This window comes from Notolepis coatsorum, assembly GCF_963971535.1.
Source record: "Notolepis coatsorum genome assembly, chromosome: 6".
Lineage (NCBI taxonomy): Eukaryota > Metazoa > Chordata > Actinopteri > Aulopiformes > Paralepididae > Notolepis > Notolepis coatsorum.
Window position 1 is genome coordinate 176,413,414 of NC_140170.1, and position 11,626 is coordinate 176,425,039.

The 11,626-nt window shown below is 45.4% G+C and overlaps 1 pseudogene across 1 annotated transcript in view; it reads left to right on the forward strand.

The window, feature by feature from the left end:
• Nucleotides 1-224: 224 nt before the first annotated feature.
• Nucleotides 225-11,626, forward strand: part of LOC311229771 — a 106,844-nt pseudogene continuing 95,442 nt past the window's right edge. The window contains exon 1 of the transcript in view: nucleotides 225-475. The product of the transcript in view is annotated as an uncharacterized misc_RNA (transcript). The remainder of the gene's footprint in view (nucleotides 476-11,626) is intronic.

Genomic DNA, 11,626 nt, shown 5'->3' on the forward strand with positions numbered 1-11,626 from the left:
TGAGAGAAGCAAGAGATGAAATCAAAGTGTTGAAAAAGGCGGAAGAAAAAAGAGTGACCAGATCCAGTACCCGAGAGCCTACGGTCAACATACAACCCTTGATGATAAGACATCAGGGATTGGAGTACCAGCCATGGAATGCTTCAGACATGTCCCAAATATCGGAGAAGTTGCCCTCCCTCCAGAATGGGGCTTTTCCATGGATTGCCAAGCTGGAGGAAATAATGGTAGGCCAACAGCTGGCTATCGGCGATGTCAAGCGACTACTCTCTCACAAAGTAGGAGTCGCTGGCATGGAAGAACTACTAACCAAGGCTGCCATGGTGCGGTATGTAGTGTCTGGAGCCCACGACCAGGACCTCTTCGCCGCTCACCGAGGAGCACTGTGGCGGGTCCTGCGAGAGACCTATCACACCCTGATGCATCCAGATAAGATCCACATTGGTGCGTTGGGACCTGATACCCCCCCCAGAGAGTATGTGGCACAAGCCTACGCCACCTGGAGAGACATGACCGGCCAAGACCCTGCACAAAATCCAATGGGAGAGGCGATGCTAAGAGAGAAAATACAGAAGGGCCTCTCCAATGAGGTGAGACAGAAATTGAATGAAGTGGTGTGTCTGGGAAGCCTTCCGTTAAATGCATACCTGGAGAACGTGAGCCATCAAGTGGAGCTGCACAGGAAGAAGGAACAACAGGCCAAAGACAAAGAAACGGCAAGTCGGCGAAAGCTCATGTACCAACAGCCGGTCGAGGCAGTCAAGATGGTAGAGTACCTCCAAGCCCTGGTACAAGCCACACCACCCAGAGCCGAGACGGGGAATAGTGGACAACTGAACAACCAGGAAACAGCACAGCCCACAAAACAGGAAGCACCGGCACCCATACAACAACAGAATCAGCGGGGATCGAACTGGCAGCCCCGAGGAGGGAATGGACGTCCAAGAGGAGGATCGTCTGGATGGCCGGCATCGGTTGAGTGCTGGACTTGTGGAGAACTCGGCCATCTTGCCCGATACTGTGACAAAGGGTGGCTAGCCAGCCCCAGGGGTCGAGGAAATAACAGAGGAGGTGGCCGAGGACGAAACGGCCGACTCCAGGATCAGTGGTACGGACCGAACCAATACCAGACCCAAAACCAATACCAGACCCAAGACCAAGGCCAGACCCAAGACCAGAACCAGCAACAGAACATGGGCCCAGTAAATCCATCCAGGGGGCCGGAACAGATGTTCTGACGAGGCCCAGATAGTTCAATGGGGGGGTGCCAGCTGTCATTGTCACACTTAAGGGAGGAACCAATAGTGCACGTAGCGGTGAATAATAAATCTGTCAGGATGATGGCAGACACCGGGGCGGCGTACACTGTGGTCCAACTTAAAGATGCGACACACCTGCCCATGTCCGGTCGATATGTACGGACCATTGGATTTGAGGGAATAAAAAAGCTGATTCCAGTGACAGAACCTGTCACCCTGAAGTACAGAGGCAAAGAGGCGACTGTTTCCATCTTGGTCTCCGACACCGCACCCATCGGCTTACTGGGCAGGGACGGCCTTGGTATGCTGGGGATGAACATTCTATGCACGCCTGATGGTTGTGTAATCGACGTCCCAGAAGACCAATACTATCAAATGATGCAAAGGACGGACCCCCGACCACCGGAAGTATACTGGTTGGGGAACCTAAGCCAGGAGTTGCTCGGACCAGCGTTGGAATGGGAGACCTTCATCACCGCCAATATGCCATCGGCGAGGAACCCAGAGACACCATACCACTGCACTCTACAATACTATAAAGATGCGGATGAAAGACAAGCCGAGGAGTGGATGAGAAATCAACCAGAGGAGGTGCAGCTCAACGCCACCAGCATAGTGATGGGTCCCCAAGGAGCAGCAATACGGCTTGCACGAAGCAACTATCTACAAAAGGAACACGAGATCACAGACAGCGTTCCCCACGTGACGCTAAAAGTGACCGACTCGTGCGACCAACAACACATCGGAAGGATGATGAAAGAGGCAGAAGGAATAAAGTTCGAACAGACGACGGAGAACCGACTCATATGGATAAGCCCGGACAAACGGTTCGTCAAGATAATGATTCAAGGCACAGGGATGGGACGTCCCCAGACGGTGCAGCTGTCACAGGAGACAGTAGAAGAAACCCCCCAGAAATTGAGCCTCCAGGAGGAGATGATGGGGGCCATACCAGAAGTGCTGTGGTCGAAACATAGCACCGACATTGGACTGATCAAATCTGCTCAACCAGTGAGGGTGGAGCTTAGACCAGGAGCAACCCTGCCCTGGAAAAGTCAGTACCCACTGAAGGAAAAAGCGGTGGCCGGAATCGAGCCACAAATCAAAGGACTTCTAGAAGCCGGGGTACTACGAAAGACAAAGAGCCCCAAGAGCAACACGCCGTTGCTGCCAGTGGAGAAACCTGACACCTCGTACCGTCTGGTACACGACTTGAGGGCCGTCAATGAGGTTTTAATTGACTATCCCGCCGATGTCCCAGATCCCCACACACTACTGACATTCATCCCGCCGCAAGCTGAGTATTTTACGGTTATAGATTTGTGTAGCGCCTATTTTAGCGTACCTTTGAGCAAAGAGTGCCAGCATTTTTTTGGTTTTACCTATAAGAATGAGCATTATGAGTACACTAGGCTCCCACAGGGATTAAAGCATTCCCCACACATCTTTAACAAGATCTTGAGAGAGGATCTGGACGGGTTAGACCTGAGATTGAAATCCAGAGTCATTCAGTATATGGACGATATTATCTTGTGTGCCGACGATCAGACAACATGTCACAAGGAATCTATCGAACTATTGCAACTACTAGCAGAGAAGGGACACAAGGTGTCTTTGAAAAAATTGCAGTACTGTCAACCTAAAGTAGCATATCTAGGTCAAACGATTTCAAAAGGCCACCGAGCTATTACAGAGGAACATTTGGTGGCTATTAAGAAAGCTCCAAAGCCAGTGACTGTAAGACAGATGATGATGTTTTTGGGAATCGTCGGGTATAGTTCCACTTGGGTGGAGAATTATACAGAACTAGTAGGGCCTTTAAGAGCTATGATAAAAGTTTGCGGAAATGATAAATTGAGTGCTAAAGTAACCTGGACTGAGGAGGGCCTGAGGGCATTTGAGACCATAAAGACCCGTATGTTAGCTGCCCCGGCCTTGACTTTGCCTGATTATACCAAGCAGTTCATACTGTATGTCTCTTCCTCTTCAGATCAGAGGTATGCATGCGCAGTACTGGCACAAAACACCGGAGTGGGGATCCATCCACAACCAATAGGATACTACTCCATCGCCTATTCAGAGGTGGAAATGGGAATGCCTCCGTGCTACCGAGATTGCGCCGGAGTCTTCCTGATGTACGAGAAAGCTGCAAGTATCATGATGGGGTATCCAGTCAATATTATGGTAGGACATGCGATCCAAAATTTGTTGGAATCTGGTAAATCTGCACTAACGATACCCCGTCTGAAAAATTATTACAGGATTTTGGAACAGGAAGATGTTACTTTGACTAGGTGTTCCATAGTGAACCCAGCACAGACCCTTCCTAAGCCTGAGGATGGAGAACCTCACGACTGTGTGGCGGCAGCTGAGAGGTACTCCAGGCTTAGAGCTGACTTGCAGGCTTTCCCGTTTAGCAGTCCTGATTTGGAACTATGGACAGACGGCTCATGTTACAGAGTTGGAGAGGACCTAAAAGCAGGTTACTCTGTAGTAAAATCACAAGGTGATGGGTTTGTCGTAGCAAAGGCCGAAGCCTTGACACAACCCTGTTCAGCTCAGCTGGCGGAACTAGTCGCTCTGACTGAAGCGTGCAAAATGGCAGAAGGCAAGAGCTGTAATATCTACACGGATAGTAGCTACGCACAGAATATCAGTTTTCTCTACGGAGCGGTGTGGAAAGGGCGAGGTTTTAAGAGAGCAGATGGTACCGCCATAAGACACTGTAGTCAGATAACCGATTTGTTGGAAGCAATAATGAAACCCAAACGAATTGTGATTATCAAATGTGCTGCCCATCAGTCTGATGAGTCTAAGGTGACCAGAGGTAACAACATGGCAGATGTCGCTGCCAAGCAAGTGACAGGTGCGGACAGAGCAGGTAAGGTATTGGTTATCACACATGAGGTGGAGTTGGAAGATAAGATTACTTACAAAGATGTTTTGACCTTTCAGGAAGAGGCGAGTCAGGTGGAGAGAAATCTCTGGTCAGCAAGGGGGGCTAGTAGAGATGGGACAGGTTTGTGGCGGAACCATGAGGGACTTGTGGTTGCACCAACTGGCCTGGTCGGACTGCTGATCCAAACTGCGCATGAGTTCTGTCATGCCCACCGGAGAGAGGTGAGTAGGAAAATTGAGGAGTATGGGTTTTGGGCGCCAAACCTGCTACGGCAGATTGATTGTGTAATAAGTAGATGTGCAATTTGCTTGAAGAACAATGCACGCAGAGGGATCGTTGTGTCTCCGGGACACATCCCCACCCCAAATGGCCCAATGAGAGAACTTGTGATTGACTATGTAGACATGATAAAACCGATTAACCGAAAAAGGTACATTCTTGTCGTGGTGTGTCGATTTTCAAAGTGGGTGGAGGCTTGCGCGACTAAACATAAGGATGCTGCCTCAGTGGCTAAGTTCTTATGCCGTGAGGTAGTAAGCCGTTACGGAATTCCAGATAAAATCTGCAGTGATAATGGAAAAGAATTTGTGGACAAAACTGTACGTTTAGTACTCCAACAGATGGGGATAAAACAGCGTTTCGGGTCCGTTTACCACCCTCAGAGCCAGGGGGCTGTGGAACGCATGAACGGGGTACTTAAGAACAAATTGGTTAAGATCTGTCAACACACCGGTCTGAACTGGCTGAGCGCGTTACCGTTAGCATTAATGGCTTGTAGATCTAGCGAGATCCGGGGCCTGCGTTTAACTCCGCACGAAATGTTGTTTGGCCGATGTATGGTTGTGCCCGGATTGCGCGCAGCAGGAAAAGGTCCGAGTTTGGATGTTCTAGACCACGAGATGCGTGAGTACGTGAAGTACATATCAAAGCTCCACGGGGCAATCTATGATTATGTCTCTAGTAAACGAGAGACAGAGGAGGAGGAGGATAGGCGGAATGTTCCCCAGATAGTACCAGGGGACTACGTTTATGTTAAAGTGTTCAGACGCAAGTGGTATGGCGCGCGGCGGGAAGGACCGTACGAGGTCGTAAGAGCTACGGAAAGAGCGCTACAGGTAAAAGGATCTTCAATGTGGTTTCACCTTTCGCATTGCGTAAAAGCCCTGCAAGATGGGCAAGAATTGGAATCCGAACCCCTGTTCATTGATCAAGAACAGGAGGAAAGGCACGACGAAGGGGAGAATGAAGACGATTATGGGGAGCCAGACAGAGGAGATCATGAATTGGAATTGGAAAATGATGATTTTTCCTCTGTGGATTTTGGCGGAGTACCAACAGCGGAACCAAGGACGCTGGAGGAGAGAGCGATTAGCGCAAATGCAACGGAAGAGACACGGCCAAAAAGGGTTATCAATAGACCTCAGAGGTTTCAGTGAGGATAACTGGTAGAATTGCAGCTAAGAGGAAATAGACCTCAGAAGGTCTTTTGCGAAGGAGAAATTCAGTGTTTATATGTTTATGGTTTAAGTCTCCTTCGGGTTTTTATTAGAACTGTTAGTCTTATATTGGTGTGAGGTAAATCTTTTCTTGCAGAGTCCATTACACAAAATAGACATATTTGGTAATTACATGGATAAAGTATAGTCTTAAACGAAATAAGCTGAGAATGGTACGATCATCTTTTTGTATAAAGAGACGGACCTAGACTGGATGTCATAATAATAACTGATAATGTGTATAACTGTGCAAGAAGAAGAGGTAAGTGGAATTTTGGAATTTTTTGGATTTTTGGATTAAAAAGAAAAAAAAAATTGTTTATATTTTATGGAAATATTATATCATTTTGATTTTGAAATTTACTGGTTACATAATGAGGGTAGACCCCTCAGAGAAGGGATTGTCGTAAATTAAATTGATCAAAATGACCCGTATAAGCATTACAGGAGGGATTAAAATCATCTAGCGGTTTCTGGAAAAGGCCACAGGAGAATTCAGTCAAAAGCTAATAGTGCAACCCTTCACCCTTCACCTAGCAGCTATAGGAAAAAGCCCAGAGTGCCATAAAAATAAGAACAGATCAAATGGCAAACAGATGACACATCTTCCTCCACAACGAACAGGGATGGTGCGCCAAATAACTAAACTTTTAAGTCAAGAAGTGACGGCCTGAAGGCCAACATCCGAGTTCTGTTTACTTTAGCTAAGCAGACCAAACAGGCCATTCTGTGATACCCACTGTTAGGTTGAATGGGTACTATATTTCCATCTGTATGAGGGTCGCATTCAGGGACACTTGGGTAAATCATTCTAAAAGGAAACTAGTTCATATCCCCTCTGTAAGGTCACCTTGTAACGCTGTTTCGCAAGACCCAAATCACTGAGAGGGGAGACCTTCTAGCCAATAGGAAAGCAGGCTCTCTGGGGTGACGGCACTGGATGGCGCAAGGGCTGGGGGGGGTTCTCTCTTCTCTATAAAACCTACAGGTTGAATGATGGAGGAGAGACAGAGACACGGAGACACCGAGACGCAGAGAGACACGCAGAGAGAACGGAAAAGCAGAGACGGAGAATCCACCCCACCAGTTCGAGAATAAGAGACGCCACTAAGAAGCCCTCCGGGAAAAGCTGATTAGAGATAGAAAATAATTGATGCTGTGAACCAGATAATTTAAGCTGTTGGATATTCCAATAAAACAACGGTCAGAACCGTTTTCACCCGCAGCGCTGTCTCCGCCTCCACGTGATTTCCAAAGGACCACATTTGAATGAACTGTTACTTTAACGGGAAACACAACGAGCAGAGTAAGCTATTCCACTATACATTAGAGAAAGATCATATAGCTATAACATAGAATCATTGAGAAGATACATTATCTATCAGTGAGCTGGATGCAATCCTACCTTGAGGGGAGGGAACAGATGGTGGAGGTAAACGGTACCCTATCCCCCCCCCTCACAGTGAGCTGTGGTGTTCCACAAGGAAGCATACTAGGACCGCTACTGTTCCTAATTTATGCAAATGACATGTCGTCAGCTTGTGACTGCAACTTGTTCCTGTTTGCGGACGACTCAGCCCTGCTGGTCTCTGACAAGAACAAGTTACAGGTTGAAAAAACCCTCAGCTCGGAACTAGGCAGAATCTGCATATGGCTCGCTGATAACAAACTATCATTACACATGGGCAAAACAGAGTCCATTCTCTTCGGTTCAAATAACAAACTCAGCAAGACCGACGGCTTCTCAGTTACAGTGGGTGACAATATTGTCACAAGGAAAGATGAAATTACCTACCTGGGTTCCATCCTAGAGGCTAATCTCTCCTGTGACAAAATGGCATCCAATGTAATAAAAAAAGTCAACCAACGAACTCGATTCTTGTACCGGATCTCCTCTCTGGTAAACAAGAACACCCTGAAGACTCTGGCAGGAGCACTCATTCAGGGGTACTACGACTATGCTTGCACCTCATGGTACCAAAGCACCTCAAAGGCGCTAAAAACAAAATTACAAACATCTCAAAACAAACTGGTCAGACTACTGCTTGACCTTACTCCTAGAACCCACCTCACCCCTGCCCACTTTGACAACCTAGGATGGCTTAGAGTAGACGACAGAGTACAACAACTTGCAATGGGCCTGGTCTACAAGATACACTACACGACCAAGGTACCCATGTACATGTCAAAATACTTCCCAAAGGTCAGTGAATACCACGATCACAACACCAGAGGGAGCTCCACAAATCATGTTAAACCCAGATTCGGCTCAAATAAGGGACTAAACACGTTTCGCAATTATGCCACATCAATGTGGAACGCCCTACCCAAAGCTGTAAAGGAATGTGGATCACTACCCACTTTCAAAACCTCTCTCAAGGGACACCTACGGGAGACTGCAATTCAACACTGGCCCCTGTAAATATCCTAACCCAACCCCCTCCAATGTACAGTCATTTACCTAGTATGGTTGTCAATAGTTCAATGTACAATTGTGTTTGTTTGTACAGTGTCTCCTCCCCCCCCCCCTCAATGTACAGTGTTACTTGTTTATACAGTGTGCCCCCCGCCCCCCCCCCCCCCCAACCACCTCCAATGTAAATTACCCAGTATGGTTGTCAATATCCCAATGTACCCAACCCCCCCCACCCAACCTCCTCCAATGTACAGTTTCTACGTCAAATGTATATACTCCCTTTTCTTGACTCCTTCTGTATCACAAACAGTACTGTATTTGCAAATCTGGTATGTCATAAATGTATAGATGTAGCAGTACTGACTATCTGTATGTCATGTATGTCATATATGTCTATATGAATTGAAAATGGGGGACCCTGATGGAAACAAGACAAACGTCTTTCTCAGGTCTGCATCCCCTTAACAATTGTATGTATTGAGCCGTACTGTATTGTACCCATTCTGCAATCTGTTAAATAAAGTTTTCATTCATTCATTCATTCCAAGTGCCGCTGTAATTTACTTGTCTTTTAAAGAAAAGTGTCCCAGTTTTGTAGCCTTTTTTACTTTACATGCCTATATTAAACATTTAATGTTTTCAGAATTGTGCAAAAAAAAGAAAAAAAAATATCAAGTGTCCCATTTCACTTGTTATATTTCCACATTTGAGTGTTCTTCAGTTCTTTTTTTTTCATTCAGTGTGAGAAATCCAGTCTCTGTTGAGCTTTAACAAGTCCATCAAAGTCAGGTTGCATGTCTGAGGTGGAGATGCGAAGCACAGCTGCCAGATGTTCATCAGTGAGAGAGGATCTGTACCTGGACTTGGTAAACATCATGACTGAGAATGTCTGTTCACATATAGGTGGATCCAAAGAGAACCAACATCTTCTGAGCATGTCTCCTCATGTTTGGAAAGTTCTCCTCCTTGAGAGCAGAGTAGAACTCTAGCAGTGATGCTGACTTAAAGGGGAACTATTTTACTATTTCTTTCACTATTTGGGCACTTTTACACAATTCATGTGAGTTTATGGAACACCTCTGTAATTTTATAATTCATTGTTTTGTATTTCTAATCAAGTACTCAAAAACAGCATTTTTCTACCTCAAGATCTTAAGCCGTTTTGAGCTGATGTGGCCTGGGGTGCCTGGGCCTGATGCCACACAGCCACATTATCATGCAGCTGAGTCTCTCTGACATCACAGATCAGCACATCTTCAGATGACTCAGTTCAGTGAGGGTGAATATTGTGAGAGGAGAATTGGAAGAATGCGCCAATATGAGAATTAGAGACATAGATCATATTAATATAAGTCCACATAGCTAGGAAACAAACATAAACACTGAAAAAGGCCATTTATAAGATAGTTCCCCTTTAAAGTGCTCTTTCAGTGGTGAATCAGACTGCAGGTCAATGAGTTCAAGCTGAACAACTATCAACACTGCAGGTAAAGGGAGAGGAAACCAGCTGCATTTCATCCTCAACCTTTTTGAAATCTTGAAAATGCCTTGAAAATTCATCATGCAGTGCTCCCAACATGGATGAGTACCTGTGCCGGTGATCAGTGGTGTCGCGTGGGTAAAATAACAGGGGAAGCCAAAAAACAATTATAATTTTTTTTTTTATTAAATATTTTTATTATTATTATTATTATTATTATTTTTTTTTTTTTAAGTCAATCAGTCACCATGTACACTACAGTATGGCTCGGCGGCCAGTCAAACTTTCTTTTTATTTATTTAACAGATTGCAGAATGGGTACAATACAGTACGGCTCAATACACACAATTGTATAAGGGGATGCAGACCAGAGAAAGACGTTTGTCTTGTTTACATCAGGGTCATTAATACTGCTGGAGCATTGGTTCATTTTTGGTCCGATATTTCCTTGCACGATTTTGCGCGCCGCGTGGGAGCAAATTCGAGACACATATTTGGTTGCAAAAAGGTGTCCCACGGTCTCCTCTATGGCTGTGAATATTTTCACGCGGATCGGAACACGGCGCGCACGTGGGACACTTTTCCGTTTCGGCGAGTTTATTCCACGCTTGCGGCTTTCCTTTTCTAAGCATTTTCGGGGCTACATGTGAATGAGTAAAAGTTGCGGGACGCCCAGATGTTTCCACGATAGAAAGCTCGCGTGGATCCCATAATAGGCTCACTTAATACAGCATTTTTTAAATCACGCGACATTTTCAGGGTCGCGAGCCGACCTTTTCCCCTCGTTTTCGATGATGGAAGTGATTTAGGAAAAGCTTCGGCACACCGAGAGGTACCCGTGGATTTAATCTCGCGAGGATCGGGGCAATATTCGGCCCGTGGGAGCAGTCACGGGTTAATACAATGTTCAGAGTGCAGAGGGGAGGTGTGCATAGGGGAATCCACACTCATGATTCTTCTCACAGCACCGTTTTAAACTTTTAGGGTGTGGCAGTCAGCTCGAATCTGATTGGCTAGGATCGGTTTTGGACTCTAGATACATGAATCACATGGTTGAGGCTGGAGAAAGAGACCTACCCCCTGCCTCCTCTCCTCTATAGCTGCAGTGAGCACAGTGAGTCTGACAGTGTGTTAGAGGGAGTGAGAAGGAGAAGAGGGAGACATTAAAAAAAAATAAAAAATTATAACACAGATGCACAGATGAAAAATAATGTAAACTATATTAAAAAAAAATTATATATAATTATTTTCTTTTTTTCTTCATATTTCATATTTGATATTAATTCATATTTTAATAGGGAGGCCTGGCTTCTGTTGGCTTCCATAAGGATTCGCCACTGCCGGTGATCAGCTGATGGTTTGACTTCTTTCAGGGTTTTCATGTGTTTGAGATTGTTGCTGCCTAGTTGCCTTGAAATTAATTGCAACTTTGTCATGAAGGCTTTCACATGGCTAATTGGCTATGCATTTCATGAGCAAAAATGCCCTTGCCCTGCAGTTGTTTGTTCAGTAGGGATGGGTACCGTTCACATTTGAACCGATACGGTACCGGTACCTGTGAATCGATACCGGTACCCAACGGTACCTTTTTTCTGTACTTTAGTCTCTAAAAATGTAATCTACCTACCTCAGTTGTGGAAAAAAAATTCAAACTTCAAATAACCACACTTTCGACCGTTTTCGGCTTGCCCCGACTGCTTTGTTGTTGAATCAAGTCAAATCCTAGGTAATCGTATGTTGTGCGTGTGAACGTTGACATGAAAAGAAAAAAGTTAATAAAAAAAAAATTAAAAAATTAAAAATACATTTATTTTTAATTTTTTTTAATTTTTTTTTTTATTATCATGTAATCTTTCGCGGGCCGGTCAGAATCATCCCGCCGGCCCAGGTCTGCACTAGAGGGAAGAGAGAGAGAGGACAGACTCACTAGAGTGAAGAGAGAGAGAGGACAGACTCACTAGAGGAGAGGGATTGTGCTCATTTGGATTTTAATGCAATCCTATAGCCTCAGTCAAGTGTTTTTATAATTCCTGGGTTCAGTCACTGTAGGCTGTACAAAGCAAAATTCAAATCCAC